The following is a 22,640-nucleotide window of genomic DNA, read 5'->3' as shown; positions in this document are numbered from 1 at the left end:
TGTTCCAGTCCCCATCTCTCTGGCCACGTCCTCACTGCTCTTCCAGGCTCGGGGCGCCCCAGCTTTGGTGGGACTCACGTATCGAGGGCCCACAGCCCACACAGCCCACCCCTCTCGAGCAGGGTGAGCAGCCCTAGATCTCTTGCTCAGCTTCACGGAGGCTTAGCGAGGCCGCGGGGCGTCCTCCCCACCCACAACAGCTGCTTCGCAGAGGCGTCTCCACAGCTCGCGCCAGGGACCTCAGCGCCTGCCGTGACTGCTGGCTCCACGCTGTGACTGAAGCCTTTGCATCAGTCCCCAGGGCTGCTAATGGCGAACACGGAAAGGCATTCCTCCGGAGCCCCCCGCCTGCTCTTCCAGGGCTCCGCAGGCCTTGCCTCTTTTGGAACAACGACTCTGGACTGAGGCAATCAAGGTCAGAAAAACGCATGCGGGCCCCAACTCAGGCTGGCAGGCAGGCTGCAAAGAACCAAATTACCCAGTTCAGAGCGAGAGCGAGCTGCTGAGAAAGGGTTGTTTGGGAGGCTGCTGATGGACGTGGGTCTGGGTGTCCTCAGGAGAGGAGCCTGTGGACAGCTGAAGAGCTGCAGGTGATGGAGCTGGCCTTTCCGCAGTGTGGGGGCAGGATTCTAAGACAACACTTCCCTGGTGGCACATTCCAAGACTTCACTTTACAATGCAGGGTCCACATGCCTTATTGCCAAAAAGCCAAAACATAAAACAGAAGTGATTATTGTAACAAATTCATTAAAAACTTTAAAAATGGTCCACCTCAGGGGGGAAAAAAAAGACAGTGCAGAAGATTCCACCATAAGCTGTGTGTAATCACCTCCCATTGGGCACTGAGTGTGGGCATTTGTGAATGTGATAGGATAACACATAACCCGGTGATTAGGTTATGTCAAAGGAAAAGGTAAAGGGATTCCGCAGAGGTAATTAAGGTCCTTAATTAGTCGATTTTGAGATCACCTGGGGGTGGGCCTGACCTAATCAGGTGAAAGTCCTTAACCCAGGGAGTTGGTTGGCCCTTCCTGAAGAAATTCTCCCACTGGCCTTGAAGAAGTAAACTGCAGCTTTCTGAAAGGGCCTGTGAGGGGGCTTGCAAGGAACTGAAAATGGCTCCTGGTGGCCGGCCAGCCAGGGAACGGGGCCTCAGTCCTTCAGCCCAAGGAACTGAATCCTGCCAACCACCCAAACATGCCTGGAAGAGGCTCTCAGGAGGGTGCAGCCAGTTGACCCTGGACAGCAGCCAGTGAGGCCCCAGGCAGAGAGCCCAGCTACCCAGCGTCCAGACCCAGGATCCACGGGACCATGAGATACTCTATGCCACCCAGCGCCCAGACCCAGGACCCACAGGACCGTGAGATGCTCTATGCCACCCAGGGCCCAGACCCAGGACCCACGGGACCATGAGATGCTCTATGCCACCCAGCGCCCAGACCCAGGACCCATGGAACCATGAGATGCTCTATGCCACCCAGCGCCCAGACCCAGGACCCACGGGACCATGAGATGCTCTATGCCACCCAGCGCCCAGACCCAGGACCCATGGAACCGTGAGATGCTCTATGCCACCCAGAGCCCAGACCCAGGACCCACGGGACCATGAGATGCTCTATGCCACCCAGCGCCCAGACCCAGGACCCATGGAACCATTAGATGCTCTATGCCACCCAGCGCCCAGACCTACCAGGACCCAAGGGACCTGTGAGACATTCTATGCCACTAAGTTTGCGGTAATAACGTTACACAGCAATAGATAAGGACTACAGCTGGGTTTCAGAGAGGCTGTTGTGGGTTTGCAGGCTGCCTCCCCCAGACCAGAGGGCTTCTGCTCCCTCATCTCCCCCAACACCTCTACTTAGGGAGGGCTCACGGGTACTGCAGTGTAGCATGGAGGCTCTACTCGTAACAAAAGTCCCAAAGTGTCCTTACTTGTGAGTGAGGGGATTGAATCAAAGGCTTCTCAACATTTTCTCCAGCTCAACATTCCATGATTCTACGATGGAACCCCACCCTTGGGGGCACCACGTTGAGTGGTTCAGAAGCAACTAGATGGGATTCAAACTAGGCCTGAATGACCCAAGGTGCCCTAGCTTTCATCTCCATATCTCCATTAAAGCACTTTAGAGTATGTCATTTAAATGGGTTCCGTGAACCCATGGCATGAAATTTACATTCATTGATCTCTACCAGGGCATTTTTCCATCAGAGACCCTCCCTCCCCCCAGTTTGGGTTCTTTCAGGTCCAACTTTATCTTGTTTTTGTCCGGTGAGGGGTGGAGAGTTTTAGCCATTCACCAATACTGGCCTCAGAGCAGCACTGATGCGCTATCAATAATGTTTCAAAATGACAGTAAGGCCCCCATGAAGTCAGATATGCGGGTTCTAAAATGGAGTTGTGCACCATCATTATGCACCCCACATGCTCCCCTTCCTATTTTTTTTTGCCACCTGGAGGCTGACGTTCTGTGCCGATTGCTGCAGCATCCTTCCTGGGACTGCGAGAGCTGCCACCTCCCTCCCACTCCCCGGCTGGCAGGCTGGAATGAGTTATTCCCTCTCTTGGTCCTTACCCCATGCCATTTTATTTTTCAAATGTTAACAACGATAAAGTGGGACTTACATTTTCGTTTGACGCTTAAAAACAAACCGTTTGATTCTATCTGCTTGGGGCCCATGGGTGCAATCAGTCTTAAGATCACAAGATGCCACAGAGAGATGGTCCTTTGACTCCTTCAGCAGGAAAATGGAAGCAGCAGGACCAGACAAAGAGCCTAACAGATGCTGGGTGGGGAGCACAGATCACGGGTGGGTGTGGGCTGGAGAAGGTTTAAGGACCCAGGGATTCAAAGATGTAATGAGCTTAGAGAGAGTGGTCACAGGGCCCAGGGTAGGCGGGCCTGGGAGATGAGAGGCACAGCCCACTGCCCTGAGAGAGGGGTTACCTGGATGAGAATGTTAGCTCTGCCACTGTCAAGCCAAGAGACTAAGGTAATTTACTTACCTTAAATTACTTACTGAACCTCAGTTTTCTCAACTGCTAAATGAGACTAATAATACCTTGTAGCTTATCATGGGAATCAAATGAGATGATGTATGCAAAAAGTTTAGTGACTAGCACAGAGATGCTAAATAATGGTACCCGGTTGGAATGCAGTGAATACATGTTGAATAAATGAAGGGTTGTAATATCTATGTGCCAAAGCTGGAGACAGCTGTGATGCTTGGGGTGTCTGGGGATGACAGTTTGCAGAATTGTAGCAGTCATTCTTGATGCTCTGCCTACATCACCTTGGTACTCTCCTCTCCCTTATATTCTAAGAGCCTCTATGACAAGCACTGATGTGCCTTAGGGGATTTCTGCATTCTCAGGAGTAAGCTTGGCATCTTGCAGGGCTGTGGTGCAAGTGTCACTTAGCCACTTAAGGATGGGAGTTGGTACATAAATACCCCCAGTTTCCATGCCCTTCAGATGGGGCAATTCAGGCATATTGTACGCTCCCTCTGAGAGAGGTTCTGCCAGGACTGAACCTTTGCAGGTGGTACTCTGCTCTCTGATGCCCCTTGTATTGGCTTCCTTCCCATTTGAGCTAGCCTCCCTGCACACCACCCTGCTTCCTAGGATCACCTCCCAAATAGAGAACTACATCCTTCTCTCGGGCTCTGCTTCTAGGAGGACACTACCTAAGAAAGCATTTCAATTAAAACAGAACATTCCAATGAAAACATTTAGAAGCCTGTGCATTTTCCTTTTTCTTTCTTTTTTTTCACTTTGGGGGTTCAGTAAACTAAAGCTGCTGCAAGACTGAACAAGTGGACAGCTCTTCTGCCTGGGGTCTTATCCTTAGGAGCCTGCCGTCTGCCATCTGAAGTGGTTTCAGAAAATGAACAGCCAGGTTTCAGAATACTCTTGGCAAGTGCCTGACCAGAAAGTGGGGTGAGCCTGCTAATCTGCAGAAGAGCTAAGATGAAGTTTCTGGTGGGGCTGCTGCGAGGTCCCGATGCAGGTATCTGGCTTGTTTTCCGTGACGCAGCAGCACCGCTGAAAAGCCTTCAGGGTTTTTTCCACTGCCTCCTCCCTCGGGTTCCCATTTCCAAAGCCCTCATTGGATAGTGGGTTGGCTGAGGGTTGCTTCTACCGTTATGGGGAGCTTTTGCAATTAGAGGACAAAGCAGAGTTTTCTCATATAGAGGAGACTTCTGCAAGGACAAAGAAAAAACTTCAAATACAAATTCACTGAGACAAGCCCGAGTGAAATTTCAGATAAAGGAACATCATCACAAAACAGTAAGAAACTGATGTTTTTCTCCAGTTGGGCCACAGAAATGCTTACTCATTCTCAATGTTCAGAGCAGAAAATTTTCCCTTTGCCTCCTGAATTGACTAGACATCTGGGTCTGTGACTTCTTGGCCACCTTGGAGGGATGCAGTAAAAGGTTACAGGTGCCTTCTTGACCCAAGGATATCGAAGCTTAGATCGAGGGCTCCGACTCTGGCTGAGGAAGGGACTGAGGCCTACAGGGTGGCAGGGTCATCATCAGGCATTCCCAAGTTCCCTGCTTTGAAGAAATGAGGAGAAGCCCCTAGATGGACGGGCAGAGCCTAGAGCCCAGCCTGCGGCGATGGAGGGGTTTCTGTGACTTATGCTCCCAAGATTGGTGGGGGCTGTGGTTGACAGTTTTATAAAAATGGCTGAAATAATTCCTCTTTTGTATCTACAATCTTGGGCGGGCCCTCCCCCACTCACTGTATATTTGGCCACGTGACTTACTTTGGCCAATGGGATGATAGTGAGTGTGGCCTCAATGAACCTGAGAAATGCAAAACATGGCGGCCTGCCCCCTCATGCTGGTTTTGGATGATATGTGGTCCAGTCACTCCTATTGCCCCAGCCAAGAGCCAGGACCCACCACCATTCACAGAAGTGAAGGCATCATGGACCAACAGGACTCCAGCCAATCTACTAGCTGAAAAAGAAACCACTCAGGTCACCCACAGACCCATAAGCAATCAGAAATGATTGCTGTTTCAAACTACTAAGTCTTAAGGTAAATTGTTTCATAACAAAGACTAACTGCTTCAGAGTCTCCCGGCTGTCACGGGTGCCTAGATGGCATGTAGACCCCCCTTGCTCCCTCCATCAGCCTCCTCCCACCCCATCAAACCCTGATGAGCCACCAGAAGAAATCTTAGGATGTTTTCATATTACTTTAAAGCTGTTGAAAATATCTCAGAATAGTTTATTCTCAGTACCACTTTGAAATTTTGGTAGTTTTTGGACCAAACATTGTTACTTAATACTTAAAAGATTATATATTGCTATCCCACAATTTAAATATTTTGATACTTGGAGAAGGAGATGGCAACCCACTCCAGTATTCTTGCCTGGGAAATCCCATAGACAGAGAAGCCTGGAAGGCTACAGTCCATGGGGTCGCAAGAGACAGACACAACTTGGTGACTAAATCACCACCACCAAAGATATATCTGGATACTTTTGCTTAACATAATGTGTTGGAGAATTATTTGTCTTATCATGTGAATCAGTAACTCATTATTTTCTAGTCCCAGATATATCACATTCTCCAGTTGGTGGACATTTGCTTCTTTCTAGCTTTTAACTCAAATGGATAAGCTTGCTATGAACATTTTTTTTTCCCAAATCTATTATGTGGATATATGGTTCATTTCATTTCATATTATCTCTTGGATAAAACCTTTAGGAGTGACACTTCTAGACCCACACATATACAGTGAATTGATAATTCACCTTTATTGTGGTATAATTGAAGTATACCAAACTTCACTAGTTTGGGCATATATATACACTCCTGATCATAATAAATATTCCCATCATTTTCCTGTGTATCCTGTAAGTATCTGTAATCCATTTACATTTAAACACCCCATCATAGGAACACATGATTTGCTTTCTGACACTATAGTTTGCATTTTGTAGACTTTCATATAAATGAAATAACACAATATGTGTTCTAAAAAAAAAAATATTTTGATAGCTATACTTTAGTTGATTTCCTATGAAATCCTAAGTATTTCATTTTATACATTAAAATATGTCACCCTGCAAAGGGATCCAAAGACTTCCTTAGATTTCCAGGAGGGTCAGTGGGAAAAAAAAAAAAAAGCTAACTCTATTCAGATTAAAAATCAAAAACAAAAAAACTTGGTTGGCCTATTTAATACAAGCAATCTAGTCTCCAAATACTGACATCACTTATGAAGACTAGGAAAAGATAACCCAGGAAGCTTCTAGCTGTGTCTGATTCCGACAGGATCATAGAACCACCAAGAAAACCACAACTTTTAGGTAGTAGAAACAAACGCAAATGCCCTTACGGGCGGGGAAGAAAATAGATGTGTGAAATTGAAGCAGGTTTATAAAGACATTTAGTGCTAGGCTCTGTGGCAAATTCAAACAGAAATACTCTGTGTTAAGGCACTCAGATTTAAAGTGTTTGCAAACTCAGCACTGGCCCAATAAAGCAAGTCTGTGGACAGTATTAAGCCTAGAGGTCATTAGCTTGTTAACCATGGATTAAAAGCAAAACCAGCCATCTGATCAGTCCTTTTCCTTGAGCTGGCACTGTCATCAACTTAAGTAGGTAGCTGATGTTTCCCAGGGCAGTCAAATTTCTGATGCCTCAGTTTGCATAGCCACAAAATGGTTACTTTTTAAATAAATCACTTTCCTTTCGAAAGCAGTCATGAAGTTAAAAAATTAGGTCATATCATGGGAAGCAATTTGTAAAAAAAAAAAATAGTCTTTAAATATTGATCTTGGTTTGGTTTGGTTCAGCCACTAAGTTGTGTACGACTCTTGCGACCCCATGGACTGCAGCTTGCTAGGCTTCTCTGTCCCTGGGATTCTCCAGGTTTGGTAAGTGACCTGGTAAAAATTAAGTCTGTGCACATAGGACACACTGTGGCTTATCATACCAACCCTGAGCCTGGTTCTCCCCTCAAATGAATTGTGTGGTTCCAGCACATAAAACATAATCTTGCATCATGTTCACACCCACCATCAATTGATACAAGCTGGGCACCTGGCCCAAGCTGCACCAGCCAGAGCTGCTCTGAGACCTTTTAACATGGGGTATAGACAATAGAAGGCAGTCTGTTTTCAATAGTGGATGTGCAGGGAGCACAAACTAGTCGCCCATGTGTCTGCTATACGGAGGGAGGACCTGACTTTTTAAGGAGAGAAAGTGCAGTCAGTGTACAGAAGGAAGCACAGACAAGAGGCAGCAGGGGAGCCTTGGAGGTGCTTAAACACTAGGTTTGCGTTGTTCCGGAATTCCAGCAACCTCTCTGTCCTTCTCATGGTTTGACTGTTCAACATTTACTCAGATTCTTTGAGCAACCATTCATCTCCATTTTTGCCTAAATAACTTATATTTGGGCTTTTCTGTCATGTGCAAAACCCAAATAGACACAAACAATATAGAATCATTTTAGGATGCTCTACCTGGCAGCTCAGAATCCAAGTGTTCCTCAAATGCTTTTATAAATGTTGGGTCACCATTTGAAGTCTGAGATCTCTGAGGGGAAGAGCAGACTGAGACGTCTCCTGAGTGGAGAGGAATTTGAAAGAGCTGAGGCAGGAGTGGCAAGGAAGAACAGGGCAGGAGAGGAGCACTGAACTGTGTCAGGGGTCCTGCTTAATGCTCACCCTGTGACTTGGTAAATAATTTAGCTCTGGGCCTGGTCATTTGTCACTTTTTTAAATGCCATTTGTACGTTCTGCCCTAGCTCAAACCTATGGTTCTATGTGAGCTGAGGAAAGAAATCACACAGACTCTAATGTGAGCCGTCAGGATACTTTTCCTAAGGACAGTTGGTGCTCTGATCCAGAGCAGAAAACAAAACATTGCAGGATGAGTGGGAAAGGTCAGGTCCCCTTCTTGCACCTGCAGCAGTTTATTGAGGCGCCCAAAGCAAAGGCATGGAGAGTGCTTTATTCTTTGCACAGTGGGTACTGTTTCCTCTCTGGTATCCTTCAGAGGCTGCAGGCTGGAACTACTAGTTCCAGGGGCTAGTAGGAAAGAAAAAGAAGGGGCTACTCTGTCATTTGGCGAGATGTTAAATTTCTCTAAGTTTGGGGAGGGAGAATCTGAGAGCCAGAGATTGTTGCAGGGGGAAAAAGGTAACAAAAGAGCCCTACATTCCCCACCTACGACCCCTGTCTTCATTCTGTCGACATTGGTCTTTCTCATCCTGCAAACTCATTCTGATGGGCAATAGCATCCATATATTACTAACTAGGTCAGAAGAGTGAGTGGAGACTTCTAACCAGGGGCCCAGGACAGGACTTCTCTCTCTAAATACCTAGTCACAGCTTTTGTGTGGCAGAGAACAGGGGAAATGCCTCATCCTCATCAGACCCAGTTCAAGATCAGTGTGAAAACTTGAAGGACCTACTAAAGGCTATTGGTTCTCAAACTGCAGCATGTATCAGAATCACCTGAAGGTGAAGAAACAAGAAGACTCTTGCCCCATCCCTAAAGTTTCAGACTTAGTGGGATGGGATGGGGCCTGAGAACTGCATTTCTAACAAACTCGGGGGACGCTGATGTTGCTGGTGCAGAGATGACAGTTTGAGAGCCAATGTCCCAGAGTAAAGAGCCATTGACTGTGGAGGGTCAGCAGTATTGCGCTCGGGATCTGAAAACTCGTTTCCTCTCTTATTAGCTATGTGGAAGGAGGATGCATTCTCTGCCTCTCAGACGCGTTAATTCCTCCCTTGTCCCTTAAAATGGGAACCTTCACTCTTCGGGAAGATAGTTTCCACCACATTCCCTCCACGTCTTCCTTTATGTGCTCTTCCAACACCCAACTTACATGCTTTGTAAGATGGGAAACAGGCAGTGAGCAAGTAGAGCTCAGTTCTCCATTTGGCTTTTCATTTTCTTATCCATAGAGAGGTTACATTTTGTGCTCCTCCAAGCTCCAAAACTTCTGAGGCACGCTCTGCATCTTGGGAGGGATGAGGGGGAAGGCAGGACCCAAGGTACTCTTGCTGTGCCTGACTACATTTATCTCTGAAGCCCTTCCTCCTTTCGTGGGTCTCAGTTTGCAAGAATTCCCCCAAAATGTGAGGTCGCAGCTGCATAGAGAATTGCCTTGGGAGCATTTTCCAACTTTGGAGGGAAATCATTCTGTGAATGTAGGTTGGAGCATACATTTTGCAGTTCTATTATATATTTGATTTTATATTTATTGGTTTTCATGAATAAAGGTAAAAAAGGTTTTGATGAGGTGACACATGTAGAAATCTTGTATCTGGAGCTGGCTGCAAGAGAGTCTGTGTTTGAACCTCTCTGCCTATATATTATGTGCACATACAAAAATACACATGCTCACATACAATATTTAATAAGGAGCCCAATGGTCCCCAACAAAAAACATTAACACTCAATACAACATGAAGTCAACAGACGTAGCTTCAGCAACAGTTCACTAACTTACAGCAATTTTTTTTTCTTAAGCTAAAGCAGAGCAGGGAATCTTACATATCATCTCTTTCTAACTCCTCAAGGGTCTTAACACCCAAGGCCTTAAGCAAGAGGGGACCAGTGCTTTGATAAAGCATAGCCCAAGTTTCTTCATTTCCAAAAGCTATCCTGAGACTCACAAAGCCATTCCCAAAGCAGAGGTGCTATTCAAAAGCATTTGAAAATTCCTTCCACAAATAGGAAAACCAAAGACTGTTGGCATGTTTTCCCATTTTACCGTGCAAGCTGCTGAAGCTAAAAGAATAATGTGGTGGTGTGAGCTGTTGTTTCTGTAAGCAACACCAGCACTACAAAGAAGAACAGAAGCACACGGCCTTTATGTGGCCTGCAGGAAAGAACACTGCACATCTGGCGCCGCAAATGGCGGAGAGTGGAACACGATGACGGCAGTTCCTTCTTTCCCTGGGGGAGGGAACAATGCTTCACAAGCTCAGCGTCACATAGCATCACAAGACGCATGCATGGCAGCCACCGCTTTCTTCATACAGATGTGAAAACTGAGGCTCCGTCCAAGCTGGGTAAGTTGGTCAGAGTGATATAACTGAAGTGGCAGAGATGGGCTAGGCATGCAGCCCTCTGACACTTGATTCAGCGCTTGTTGAGTTTCTCCAGGTACTGTGCATCACCATATCCCACCTGAACTTTTTCGTCCAGAGGACAGAATTCCTTGGGTTTTGCTGCCTCATGTTCTGTACATCAGAGCACATTTTCTAAAAGAAGATCTCAATGTATTGTGTGTGACTCATGAGAAAAATTCATGAGGTGGTAGGGAAAAACATGGGCTTTGCAATCAGAGAGACAAAAATTCCAAAGGCTTTTAAGGTTGCCATGGAAATTAAATGAGATAACGTATGCCAAGGCCTAGTACAGTGTACTGTGGGCATTCAACAAGGCAGTTACTTTTTTCTTGTGGTCAGTAAGTGGTACCTTCACTCTCGGCTGGAGAAAGTAGGGCCCAGAGTAACTGACCAGTGCTTTTAGACTTGTTTCAAGAGAAGGACTGGCAGGGCCGGGGTAAGAAAGAATGTCAAGTTGCTCAGTCGTGTCTGATTCTTTGCGACCCTGTGGACTGTAGCCTACCAGGCTCCTCCATCCATGGGATCCTCCAGGCAAGAATACTGGAGTGGGTTACCATTTCCTTCTCCAGGGGATCTTCCCAGCCCAGGGATCCAACCCGGGTCTCCTGCATTGGAGGCAGACGCTTTAACCTCTGAGCCACCGGGGAAGCCTGGGCGGGGTAGGGGGATGCAAAACTCAGTGCTCGGTTGGTAATGGCTTTTTCTTAATGATTGTTGCTGCTTAGTTGCTAAGTCGTGTCCACCGTCTTGCAACCCCATGGACTGTAGCCTGACAGGTTTCTCAGTCCATGGGATTCTCCAGGCAAGAATACTGGAGTGTGCTGCCATTTCCTTCTCCAGGGGACCTTCCCCACTTAGAGATCAAACCTGAGTCCCGCACTGGCAGGTGGATTGTTTGCCACTGAGCCATCAGGGAAGTCCTTTCTTAATGATAAATGGGAGTAATTTACCACATCATGTCTCAGTTTATTTTTCTCTCCTAGGCAAGAGGACACTGGATATTTGAAAGGACAAGTTAGAAATTATTGTTTGGAAGACATTTTCTCGGAAGTTAACTCAACATGGACAGTTCGTATACACCAGGCCACCACTCTATCACAGGAGCGAGCAAATACGTGGCCTCAAAAGCAAGAGTGGGCTGAAGCCACCAATCTGTCTCCACTGACTATATGTCTCAGTAAACATGCAGAGAGAGGCAGCAAAAATATCCTTTCTATCCTAATGAAAAGTAAAGAATTTTAACAGCTCATATATGTTAAACAGCTTGGCTATATATGTGAAATTGGCCTAAATCACTCATAGGCAATATTCTTCATGTTCTTCAGTGATTCTTCATATCTGAATATAAACCTGTTTTCAGTAATGTTTTTCTTGAAACTCTTCTGACTCTTCATTAGCATTTTAACCCTTGACTCACAGGTGATAAAACCGCAGGTCAGAAAAATTAATTATTTGCCAAACTTTGGCAGCTAGTTGGGATGAACAAACGTAATTCTCTAGGACATAATTTTATTCAACATTTAGGGTGAATCTGCATCTCCAAGTTGTTCTGATCATAATATCTGATCAATAAAAGAAGAATTACTTACAGCGGTAGTGTTCTCTGCAAAGGGGTAGCTGGCATCCTCATTCACTCATCCTTTTCCTGTATACCTGGTGTGTGACAGGAGCTGTTACAAGTACTGAGGATTCAAAGATGGTGAAGACACTGCCCTTGCTCCCAAAGACCTTTATAGTCCGTTAAGGTAGAGAAATGCACAAGCACAGAATTAGAAAGCAATGTGATGAATCTTATAAGGAAGATGGGAGCATTGCTTATTGGTAAGGAGACGTAGATTCTGAAAAGCAAGAGCTGGGAGATCACTACATTCTTCTGTTTGTTCCTGAATCTCTGAAACTTGTCTAATGACAGGGGGTTTTCAGAGGAGGGGAATGGATTGGCTTGGGAGGTACTGTCACCTTAAAGACGTTGTTTTTCTCAGTCACTCTTTTCTGGCATTGTGCCATGAATTTTATAGTTGGGACTAGGTTTTCTGGCCTAGGAAATACTATGTTTCTTGAAGCCTGACCTATTCTCCCCATGAGTGGTGGGGAATGGTCTATATAGGGGGAGATTGGGGTACTGTAATATAATAGGAATATAAAGGAAATTTAGTGATATCTTAATTTGATGCCACACAAACAGAGACACATTTGCACACAGGCATATCTTAGATATTTACTAAGTTCCTAGATGCCTGAGGATGGTACTTAATTTACATTCTGCTTATGATAACCTTTCCACGGACACTGATTGCTGTGTAGAAACTTTCAATCAGGTGCATATTTTGGACAGAGCCAAGTGCTTTTCTAAGTTGGGTTAATGTCCTTGAGTCTAAAACGGAGTCTATGTGAAATGTGTCTTCTAAAAGAAAAATACATCAAGAAGGGATGCCCAGCAAAAATACACTGAAGGCAGAATCATATATGTTTTATTCACTGCTCTATCTTCACTAACCAGTACTGTTTTCCTGGGACATGACAGATGTTCAATAATATTTGTTGAATTATTTAGTGAAGAGTGTTATAATGACAACTGATTTATGTTTGAGGAATACAGGGATAGTCACTCTGAAATTGGAAAAAGTTCATATATTCAGCAACTTCTCAAGCATAAATCAGGAACACTATATTGCTTTCTAGTATTATAATGAAGTTATAATGGACTTACTTTCCTTTGAAAATGAAAAAATTCACTATTGCATATTGAAAACTTTTGCCAGTGTTCTTCCCAGCAGACTCACTGGCATTTATTTCCCTCTGCTTTCTGTTTATGCTGCAGTGTGATTTGCCTCTAACTAGCTGTCAGACCAACCTCAGCAAAATTTAAGAAATATACTGCTTCACAATTTGTCAGTCACTATTCTTTGAAACTGTACAGAACATGAATAAAAGAGACCAGCAATTTGGCTTGAGGTTCTCCATGGAAAGGGAATTCTGCTCAACTTGCAGGACTCTCTAAGCTGCACTGAGAGACTTCTCTAGAATAGAGATGAGGCAGGAGCACAGGGAAACTCTGGTCTCGGGGGGCAGCTAAGAGGCTTTTGTTTTCTTACATGTTATCAGTACAGGACAGAAACCACTCACTCAAGCCTGTAGGCATAAAAAATCATCTCCCAAGTTAAAAATCTATAATTAGGGTCATTTGGATATAGAAAATGATGGGGAAACTGGGACAAGATAGGCATTTTGTTGAATCTAGAACCATTCCAGAAGGAAAATAACCTTTTCTTCAAGTATGAAATGGACCATTTTGGAAAATGAGGCAAGCGAACAGAAAGTGCAGTCTCAAATTTAGATATGAGAATTAGCCATCTCTGGGTAATATAATACAACAGTTGCTCAGTTGTGTCTGACTCTTGCTAGCCCACCAGACTCCTCTGTCCATGGAATTCTCCAGGCAACAATACTGGAGTGGGTGGCCATTCCCTTCTCCAGGGGATCTTCCCAACCTAGGGATCAAACCTGGGTCTCCCACATTGCAGGCAGGTTTTTACCATCTGAGCCTCCAGGGAAGCCCCTTTCAGTAACAGGAACCAAATAAAATCAGTAACAAAAACCCAACAATAGAATAAAAGATAAGTAGGTTGTTTTAATTTTCCCTTCACAGGGATTATACTTCAGCTTCCTTTACTAACTAAGAGGATCAAATTTATTTTTCAAAACCACAGAAAGTAATTCATAAACCTAGCGCAGCTGTCATTCAGCACCAATCCAGTCTGAGCATTGTTAATTCACTTTGAGTTCCTCCAGAATGGTTGTTAAGCATTTAAAAGGAAGCACTAACACTTAAATAGGATTTTTCCCCATCTCTTTTTGGGGATACAGATTTGTTCTTCTCATTACTGAATCGCTGCTGAAACTAACCTCTGTGAGTCAGTAGTAAGAAAATCAGTTAGCATCTCCTCTTGTAATATCATGCTTTACTTTGAAGGAAAGATGCTGAAGTCTGCAGTAAGAATGAGGTTATAGCAACAAGGGGAACAAGGCTTTCTGGAACTTGTGAATTTAATCCATACGTGACTATGAATTTAATTAACATATATTGTACCACCAGCTGTAACCTCTGAACTTTACATCTCATAGCCTTTAAAGCTTCCTTCTCTCCTAGTCCCTCATCCTTGAAACATTTTTGTAATGTTATTTCACTACCTTCTCCCCATCCTCCAAATTTTATTAGTTTTTGAGCTAGCTACTTAAATCATGTAATTCAGTTCATATGAAAATGTTGCTTTTTAAGTACTTATGATCTCACAGACTCTATAAAAAGCTTCTGTCTTCCCTTTTCTAAGAGGTAAGAGAGAAAGAAGAATGAGGATATAACAGCTAATAAATTGCTTTAAATCAGACAGAAGACATGATCAAAAGGGAAGAAAGAAAACTTTAAAAACAGTTAATTGGGTTGAAAGAAGAATTATAAAAGGTTTAGGCTGGTTGAAGAAAACAGTCTGTGCCAGACAGCAATAAATCTGATTGAGAAGGAGGGGAGATCCCCCAAAGCAGAGATGACTCAGATTAGGGCTTTGAGAAAAAAGTCAGGATTTCTTAAGTCTGACCAGAAAGTCCTCAGAAAGATGCTGTCAAAGAAATTATTGAGGGGAAAAAAAGAGAGAGAAACACTGAGGAGCAGAGGGGCGGTGGATATAATTAATCTTACACTGAGAGAGGCAGTCAGGTCAGTTACTGCAGCAGTATGAAGCAGTAACCTCTGAGGCCACCAGGTAAACCATCTCAGACTCACCACCTGGACTTCTCACCACTGATTTCATTAACTTCATTAATATGGTAAGGATATGGAAAACATTCATTCAATTCTGTCATTCAGCAGATGAAGAAACTGAGTTCCAAGTGGAACTTAGTTCCACCATTCAGTAGTGGTTGAATGATTTATTTAAAGAAAATAAAAAGCAATTGCTTTGGGGCTAAATCCAGGTCTCCTGGCTCCTGATCAGCAAGCATCCTCGCCATCATGCTCTGCCATCAATCTGAAAGGGGAAAGATACTGCAAACAAACAAAAAATCGTGTGTATTCTGTGCCCTATTTGGTCAACATGAAAAATGGAGATGATGCAAGAGGTCGCAGAGTGTATAGCTTAGACTGAAATCACACGGACTGCATTTAAACCCTGGCTCTGCTCTGTCATGTTAGGCAAGTCATTCAGCCTTTCTTTGCCTCAGTTTCCTCTTCTGTAAAACGGAAACAATAGAGGCACCCTGATTACAGGACTTGTGATGAGGATTCAGTCAGCTAGCACAGGTAAAAGCTTTTAGAATCAGAGGTTCACTCTTCTCCCTCACAGACCCATTCTGGTTAATCACAGCGTTGGATATCTCTACTCTCAGATTTATGGCTTACTAAATGTTATTTAATATCATATATGAACTGACTATGGTTTGCATCATTTATTTAGACATTAGAAACTGCTTGGAGTTTTATATTGGGTGAAGTGCTTTGAGATCCTTGTGAAGAAAATTATGTAGAAACAAGTAGCTATTATCATTACAGCAATGACAGTAACTCTGGAGAGTTCAAAGTGCAGACAGCATTCTCTGGAAATTTCTCTGAAGCGTCTTTCGTCTTGTAAGATTACTTTATAAAAAACTCTCCACTCACCATGTTCTGCTTCCCCAGTGCTCTGTCCTATCTCCTCCCTTTTACTTAATAACTTGGAAGGCCCTCCGCACTCAGTTTAATAACCATCAGTCTGACCTTCTAAAGCATCAAACGTCACTATCTGCAATTTGGCCCCAGGGAGTCAACTTGGAAATCAACATGTTATCCTAAGGATGTTTCTCCTGCCAGTGTTTTGGTGAAGAACAGATGAGGATAGTCCCTTGACACTTCACAGCGAGAATTGAAATAGCAACAAGATCTATGTCTGCAACTGCCATTTATTCCTCCACATGAAGCCAGGGACTATTTTGGGTTCAGCAGTTCCTTCAGAATTTTGAATTGTGAAGCTCTGCTGTGAGAATAGCAAGCACAAGATTAAAAACAAAATGGGTATAGCTCAGACCTCAAGCCAGCCCTGGAGTGAGAGTAATCAGCAAAATTCAGCTAGGATGCTAGGATGGAAGGGAAAGAAATATGATACACTGCCCACCTTACCTCAGTTTTCCAAACTTTTATCTTAGCATCTTTTATTCCTTCCTTTCTTTTTTCTCCAGTTTTAGCCACTGAGAACTGGTTCTATGTATCATGCTGCCTGAAACATGAATAGAAAACCTGGCCTCTTTCCCCATCTATCCAGTTAGTGTATTTGACAATGCAGAATACTCAGAGAGTCCATAAGACTGTTCCACACATTTATTATTCAAGTGTACCTTCTGGATACCTCTCATCCCCAGATTTCTGACCCGATTCTCAACCATCTTGGTAGACACTCATCTTGAATAATTTGTTCCAGTAAGTAATTAAAATTTGAAACCTATAGTTAACTTCTGGATAGGATTTAGAAGCCCATGCCTATACTGTAGGATGATCTTTCTTAAAATTTATTATTTTTTGAGATATCTGGTTTCCTTTATTTTTTTATTGGAGGAAAACTGCTTTACAATATTATGTTGATTTCTGCTGTACAACAGTGCAAATCAGCCATCATTACACATATTTCCCCTTCCTCTTGATCCTCCCTCCCCTCCCGCCATCCCACCAACTCCAGGCCATCACAGAGCACCAGGCGGCTCCCCGCGTTACACAACCACTTCCCGGCTATCCATTTTACACACGGTAGTGTGTATATGTTGATGCTCCTCTCTCCATTTGTCCCTCTCTCCCCTTCTCCTGCAAGCCCATTCTCTATATCTGAGTCTGCATTCCCTCCATGCAGGGTGATCTTAACAGATGACTAAATGAGGACTGGTTATTATTTTTTAAATTTATCATCCTTTATGATGACACTTTGCTACTGTCTATTTCTGAGAGAATGCAAATTTAATTCCATTCAGTCAACAGCAATTGCAAAGTGCTAAAAAAAGACATGGCTACTTGGTACATCAGCTTCTGCTCAGAAATCATCTTCAAAGGATAAAGCATTAACTCCTCAGTAGCATTCAAGGCCTTTCACAGATGGCTCTAACTCACTGTTCTAGCATATTCCCCTTTACAAGCTTCCCACTCCACCCAAATAGATGGGCATTTTTAGGGTTTGCTGACCATAACTTGAGCTTGTTTAACTTGTAGTTCTACCTATGCTGTAACTTTTACTTGGCAGACTTCCCCCCACCTCTCTCCAACCTCCAAAAGCCAGCTCAGGTTCTGTTTCTTCTCTCAGACCTTTCTAGTCCACTGAAATATTGTCTTAAGAATTTTCATTCCTTACTTTTGGTCACATTGACTTAGCAAATAATTATATACTCCCTCATGATTTTCCTTCTACTGTTTTATTTTTTTCTTTCTGGTATTTACAAATGTTTGTTGTTTATTGTTTTCATTAAGAGTACAAGATGTTAAGCTTATTGAGATCAAAAACCATATAAGCATGAGATTTCATATCTTCAGTGGGGTTCATTTATGTATCTGGTGCTCACTGATTGATCAATATCTTTCAATCAGGTTTGTCTCTGCTGACAAGGGATGACATTGCAGAAATGTACCTAGCACTGAGGCTGAAAACACCAATTTTCTTCCCTTTTAGAGCTGTAAATTAGTTCCATGATGTGAGAAAAATAGTTTATTCATAGTGCATCATATAAAAAGCAGATTCATCTAGTTTTAATCCTTCATGTCTTCTTTCTCAACTTCTCTCTCATTTCTCCTAATCATCAACACCTACATGATCTGCTGAAGGGCTGCCTGCTACAAGAAGAGGTGCTACTGGCAGACACCTCAGTCTTCTGGCTGATGGTCAATACTTAAGACTTTAGAAGTGTCTGTATATAATCTAATTCAGGGGCAGTTTGTGCTGTGTTTGTGCATGTGTGGTCATGCATGTTTAACAAAGTGAAAATAAAATAGTGAATTCTTGGGAGATTTTACCATGGAGAGGTTAATAAGATTACAAATTGCTTCATGTTCTGAATGCCAAGGTGGTAAAGCAGAAAATTCCAGCAAGAAAACAGGCAGGTACCATTGAAAGGTCTGTGTTAATATTTCCTGGCAAGTCTTTATATCCATCTGCTTCTGCCTCTTCTCACTGTATTGCCCTGGGTTTTTTAAATTTAAAACTTAAGACAGGAAATATCTTGATTTTTTTCCCCTGAAGCCTGTCAATAATGTAAATGTTAAAATTCATGTTTCAATTACGTTTCTGTTTAACTTCTCAGTAAGCCATTAGCTCCATAATTGTGCACATCAACACTTCCTCCCAGATCTGTGCCCTTTGCCAGCTTCACTGCAGTCCTCTACCTCTGCCCCACCGTCCCAGTCTTCCACTAGCAAACAAACCCAGCAGTAATTACTAATGACCAAGCACGTAATTCCAGAAGTGTTGAGCTTTTTCATTTGTCGCAACGACGCAGAGAGCTGTCTGGACATGCAGCATGAAGTCAAAGCATTTTTAAAGATTCCTAGCCATCTTGTCTCCCCTCCCCCCATCACTAAAACACAGTTGTTTATTTCATCTGTAGACTGCAGAGTTATAAAATTCATCTATGCAGTTACATACACTTAAATAATAATTTTACATTTGTATCCAACAGCAGTTGAATATATACTTACATAGAACCACATAGTTATTCATAAAAAAATGTAAAACAGTAGGAAATAAATAGCCAGGAATGAAAGTACTTTCTCTATGTGGATAGGGCATTTGAGCACCTCTACCATATAAATGATTGGACTTAATGACTAATTAGCTCCAATATAAGATCTTATTTTAAGGCTTTTCAAGGGATCATGCTAACATTTATTTAATGTATGGTATCTACATTCTTACATATGATAATGTTACTCTTATTTAACAACTACTTAGTGAGCACAGTTTTGCTCCTGGTCGTTTTATATTGATTTTTGTCTATACCAAATGGCTGGAAGTATCCCTGTAACAATTTTTGTTCACTCAGAGGCTCAAAATGTCAGAATAGAAAATAGTTAAAGTACTTATCACTGCCTCAGCAAAATCCCGCAGTGCTGTAAAGGAAACCGCAGTAGATCTTTAGGTCAGAGTCCAGTTTCAGTCTAACACCACGGTCCTTCCATCTGCATCACACTGAAGGACGCAGTTGGATTCTTCTGAGGAAAACCAGTCTTAATGTTGTCAAAATCAGGAAATTATCCTGAGATAACCAATGTCCATAGGAAACACTTCCTCTCATTCTGAAACCACGGCCAAAGAGGTCAAATCTATACCCTACAAGACCCATAATATTTCTTAGAGATGTATTTTTATGGGTATGTGCTTGTGTTCATGCTTAATTACAAAGATGAAGGAGAGGAAGAGGGATTCACTATTGAAGTTGATTCTGCTCAGTTCAACTACCCCCATGTTTTTTTAATCAAATAGATACATGTCAAAATATATAACACTCCTATAAACAGATCGTGTTGGCATCTTCATATATACCCTAACCATGACCACCTAGGATCTGTAGACAGATCTAGTCTGTGTAATAAATAAGTAAATAAAACCCATGATTTCATACTGGAAGATAAGTACAGATCTTAAAAAATGTGTTTGTTTTCTACCTTAAAAAGGCGGGGGTAAGGAGTGGGAGAGGGTAACACAGAAAATGTTCACAAATGGACTTTTCTGAAGCTATGCAGGAGCTAAGGATGGGAACTGGTAATTGCCCGCAGAGGGGTCCGGTAGGCAGGATTTATTTTTTCCTTTTAACTTACTATGCCTGCTCTATTAGGGATATCCGAGAGACCGGAGTCTCAGAGAGGCGGTTTGGCCTGCAGCGCTGAAACCTCTAGCCCAGGCCAGGCGTCTCTGCCCCAGGTAGATGCGGCGCTGGGGCCGGACCGCTATCCGCGGTGCTGAAAGGTCGCGGGCGCCAGCGCAGGCCCCTGCTGTTGCTGTCCAGGGTGCTGAGCGCCGGCCGCCGCAGTCCCGGAGGCGAGCCCGAGCCCCCGCCCCCGCCAGTCTTCCGCAGAGCCCTCCCACCCAGCACTACCCGCCCGCCTTCCGCCAGCCTGCTGTTGACGTGGAGCAGGCGGCATAAATCAAGTCTGTGGGGCATGGAGGCTGCTGTGGCGGCTGCAGCTCAGCTTGCCCGGGGCGGGAACTCCCCTTTCTTTCGCCTCCCAGCGCCCACACCCTGCCTTCTACCTAATTCTTCCCTGGATAATAGCACCCTAACGACAGCAGTCAGGATAATAAGGTCTACAGATCTTATTGATCTACAGAAGGAAAAAACAAACAAACAAAAAGCAAACAGCAGCCTAAACATCTCTGAAAACTGCATCGCAAAATGGAAGAGACAGAGGGTCCCACTACTGTTTCAAAAGAGTAAGTTATTCCGTACGTATTCTTGCGCTTCCACCCCATCGCTCCATCTGCACTATCCCCATTCACCCCTTCCCCAAGCAGCTCACCTCGAAAATACTTTATAAAGCCCTAGGCGGGAGTCCAGCCGGACGCGCACACACGGAATACCGCACCCTGGGTGCACGAATTCTTGTATTTGCCCACGCTCACTTGCTCTGCCCAGCTGTGGTCCCTTCTGGGTGTGCAGCCAGCCAGTGCCAGAACCACGACCTGGGGAGGGGGTCTCCTTACCTTGCCTTCTCCAGAGGGTGGTGTTCGCCCGGCCCCTGCAGGTTCCAAGTGTGGAGGAGCCGCGGAGCAGGGAGGGAAGGAAAGACAGCGCCTGACCTCCCCGAGGTTTTGTCTTCAATGCAACGTGAGCTCTGCCCTCATCAAAGATGGCCGTCCCTTTTGACGTCAGCAGCTTTTAATAGCTGTCTCCTGGAGGGGCGGGGAGGAAGTGTGTTGCGGGGAGGGCGGGGGGAGGACGCGGGCGGAGGTGGGAGGGGCGGAGCCGCGAGGTACTGAGCGCTTGACTCAGCTCCCAGCTCGCTTTACTGCAAAGCTTTGTATTTTAGTCTTTTATAGACACCCGAACGGGACTATTCTTATGATTCCACTTTAACACCCGGGAACGGGCAAATTCATTTATCTCGCGACTGGTCTTCTGATATTGTTTTGTTTGTATAGGTGTGTGTCTGTATGTATATGTGTTATATACATGGAATATATGCGATTATATGTATACAAAAATTTTCCCCTGCTGAGCTGAGTCTTTGGTTGAGTCATGAAACGGAAGGGGAAGGCAGAGGAGGAGTAAGGGGGTGGGGGATTTCAGCTGCAACTTGCTTTTTCTAAAAAAGCTGGTCCGAAGGGGCATCCCTGTCAACCCCCACCAGCTCCATATATGGTCAGGCTACGTGGGTTGCTATTTTTATGAGTGATTTCTTCATTTTATCAAAGTAGCATCGAGGGCTTGGAGTTCACATTAATGTGGTCAGTTGCGGAGAGAGACTAGTACACGTTATTTTAAAGTACGTCAGAGCAATCACCACTGAGAGATTTCAAACGAGTTGGGGGACAGGGTAGGGAATGGTAGGTAGTTAACCCAACCAGCGTGGGTTTGCTGAGTTCAAGGCTTGGAGCTGAGAGTTCTTTGAGGAGGGCAAAATAGATGACGCTGTTTGGGTTTGAATTTGCAATCGGAGCCTAGGGTTTTATGCTGAACTTCTTAGGAATAGTCCGCAGAGGCGCTGTATATGCCTTATAGGATCGACTAGGCTTCTGGGGAGCGGGTAGTATGCGGACAGCTGCAGGTTCAAGGACTGCTGGGACGCTGCAAAATTCTGCTGGTTCATTCAGTGCGCAAACCCTGGGTACCAGACGAGGCTGGCCTTCCGATGCTCAAAACAGGACGTGGGCGAGAGAAGCTAGTAGTGCTGGTCATAGGAGAGATCAAGAAGAATAATCATAAAGCAGTAATCTTGGCCTTTGTTGTGTGCTTAGGCGCCAAGAAGGGGAGGAGCGGTGGAGGGCGCTTATGCAAATAGTCCCGCGGTGGCTGCCTCTCGGATGATTCATAGGTGTTGGGGAGGCTGTCTCGGGGCTCTCCGCGGGGAGGGCAAGCTGGGGAGCGCGTGGGAGGGGGACCTCGGCTGAGGAACTGTTTGTACTTTTCCGGGAAGGATGAGATTAGAAGTCGTGCCTCGCAGTGTTAAAATTTGATGGCCTCTTTTAGGCGATGGAAAATCCTTGTCTGGGGTTGGGTGGGGGACAACATATAACTTCCACCCCCGAGACCCCGCAACACACAACCCCGCTCTGAGGCATGAGAACCAGCTTAGGTTTTTAATGCACAAGGAGAGAGAGAGAATGAATCCCAGGAAACAAAGGAGAGAAGCAGAGTTGTAAAGGGAACATTTATACCGAATAGAACTGTAAGAATTTAATAAACAATACCGTTAATTGAAATAAGTGGATGCTATTGTCTCTTTAAAGACTTCTTCACCAAAGGGTATTTTGAAATCTTAATGTTTTCAACAATAATTAACAAATAGTGTTTGGGTTTTTATTAAAT

General features: G+C 44.3%; 1 protein-coding gene across 2 annotated transcripts in view; it reads right to left on the bottom strand.

Annotated features, from left to right (window-relative positions):
- Nucleotides 1-20,935, bottom strand: part of SNAP25 (synaptosome associated protein 25) — an 82,467-nt gene extending 61,532 nt beyond the window's left edge. For both annotated transcript variants that reach the window (XM_065920860.1, XM_065920861.1), the window contains exon 1: nt 20,816-20,935. The gene's annotated coding sequence lies outside the window, so the exon portion shown is untranslated. The remainder of the gene's footprint in view (nt 1-20,815) is intronic.
- Between the last annotated feature and the right edge of the window lie 1,705 nt (nt 20,936-22,640).

The sequence above is a fragment of the Muntiacus reevesi genome, chromosome 2, assembly GCF_963930625.1.
Source record: "Muntiacus reevesi chromosome 2, mMunRee1.1, whole genome shotgun sequence".
In the NCBI taxonomy this organism is placed as follows: domain Eukaryota; kingdom Metazoa; phylum Chordata; class Mammalia; order Artiodactyla; family Cervidae; genus Muntiacus; species Muntiacus reevesi.
This window is presented reverse-complemented; position numbering and strand designations above follow the sequence as displayed.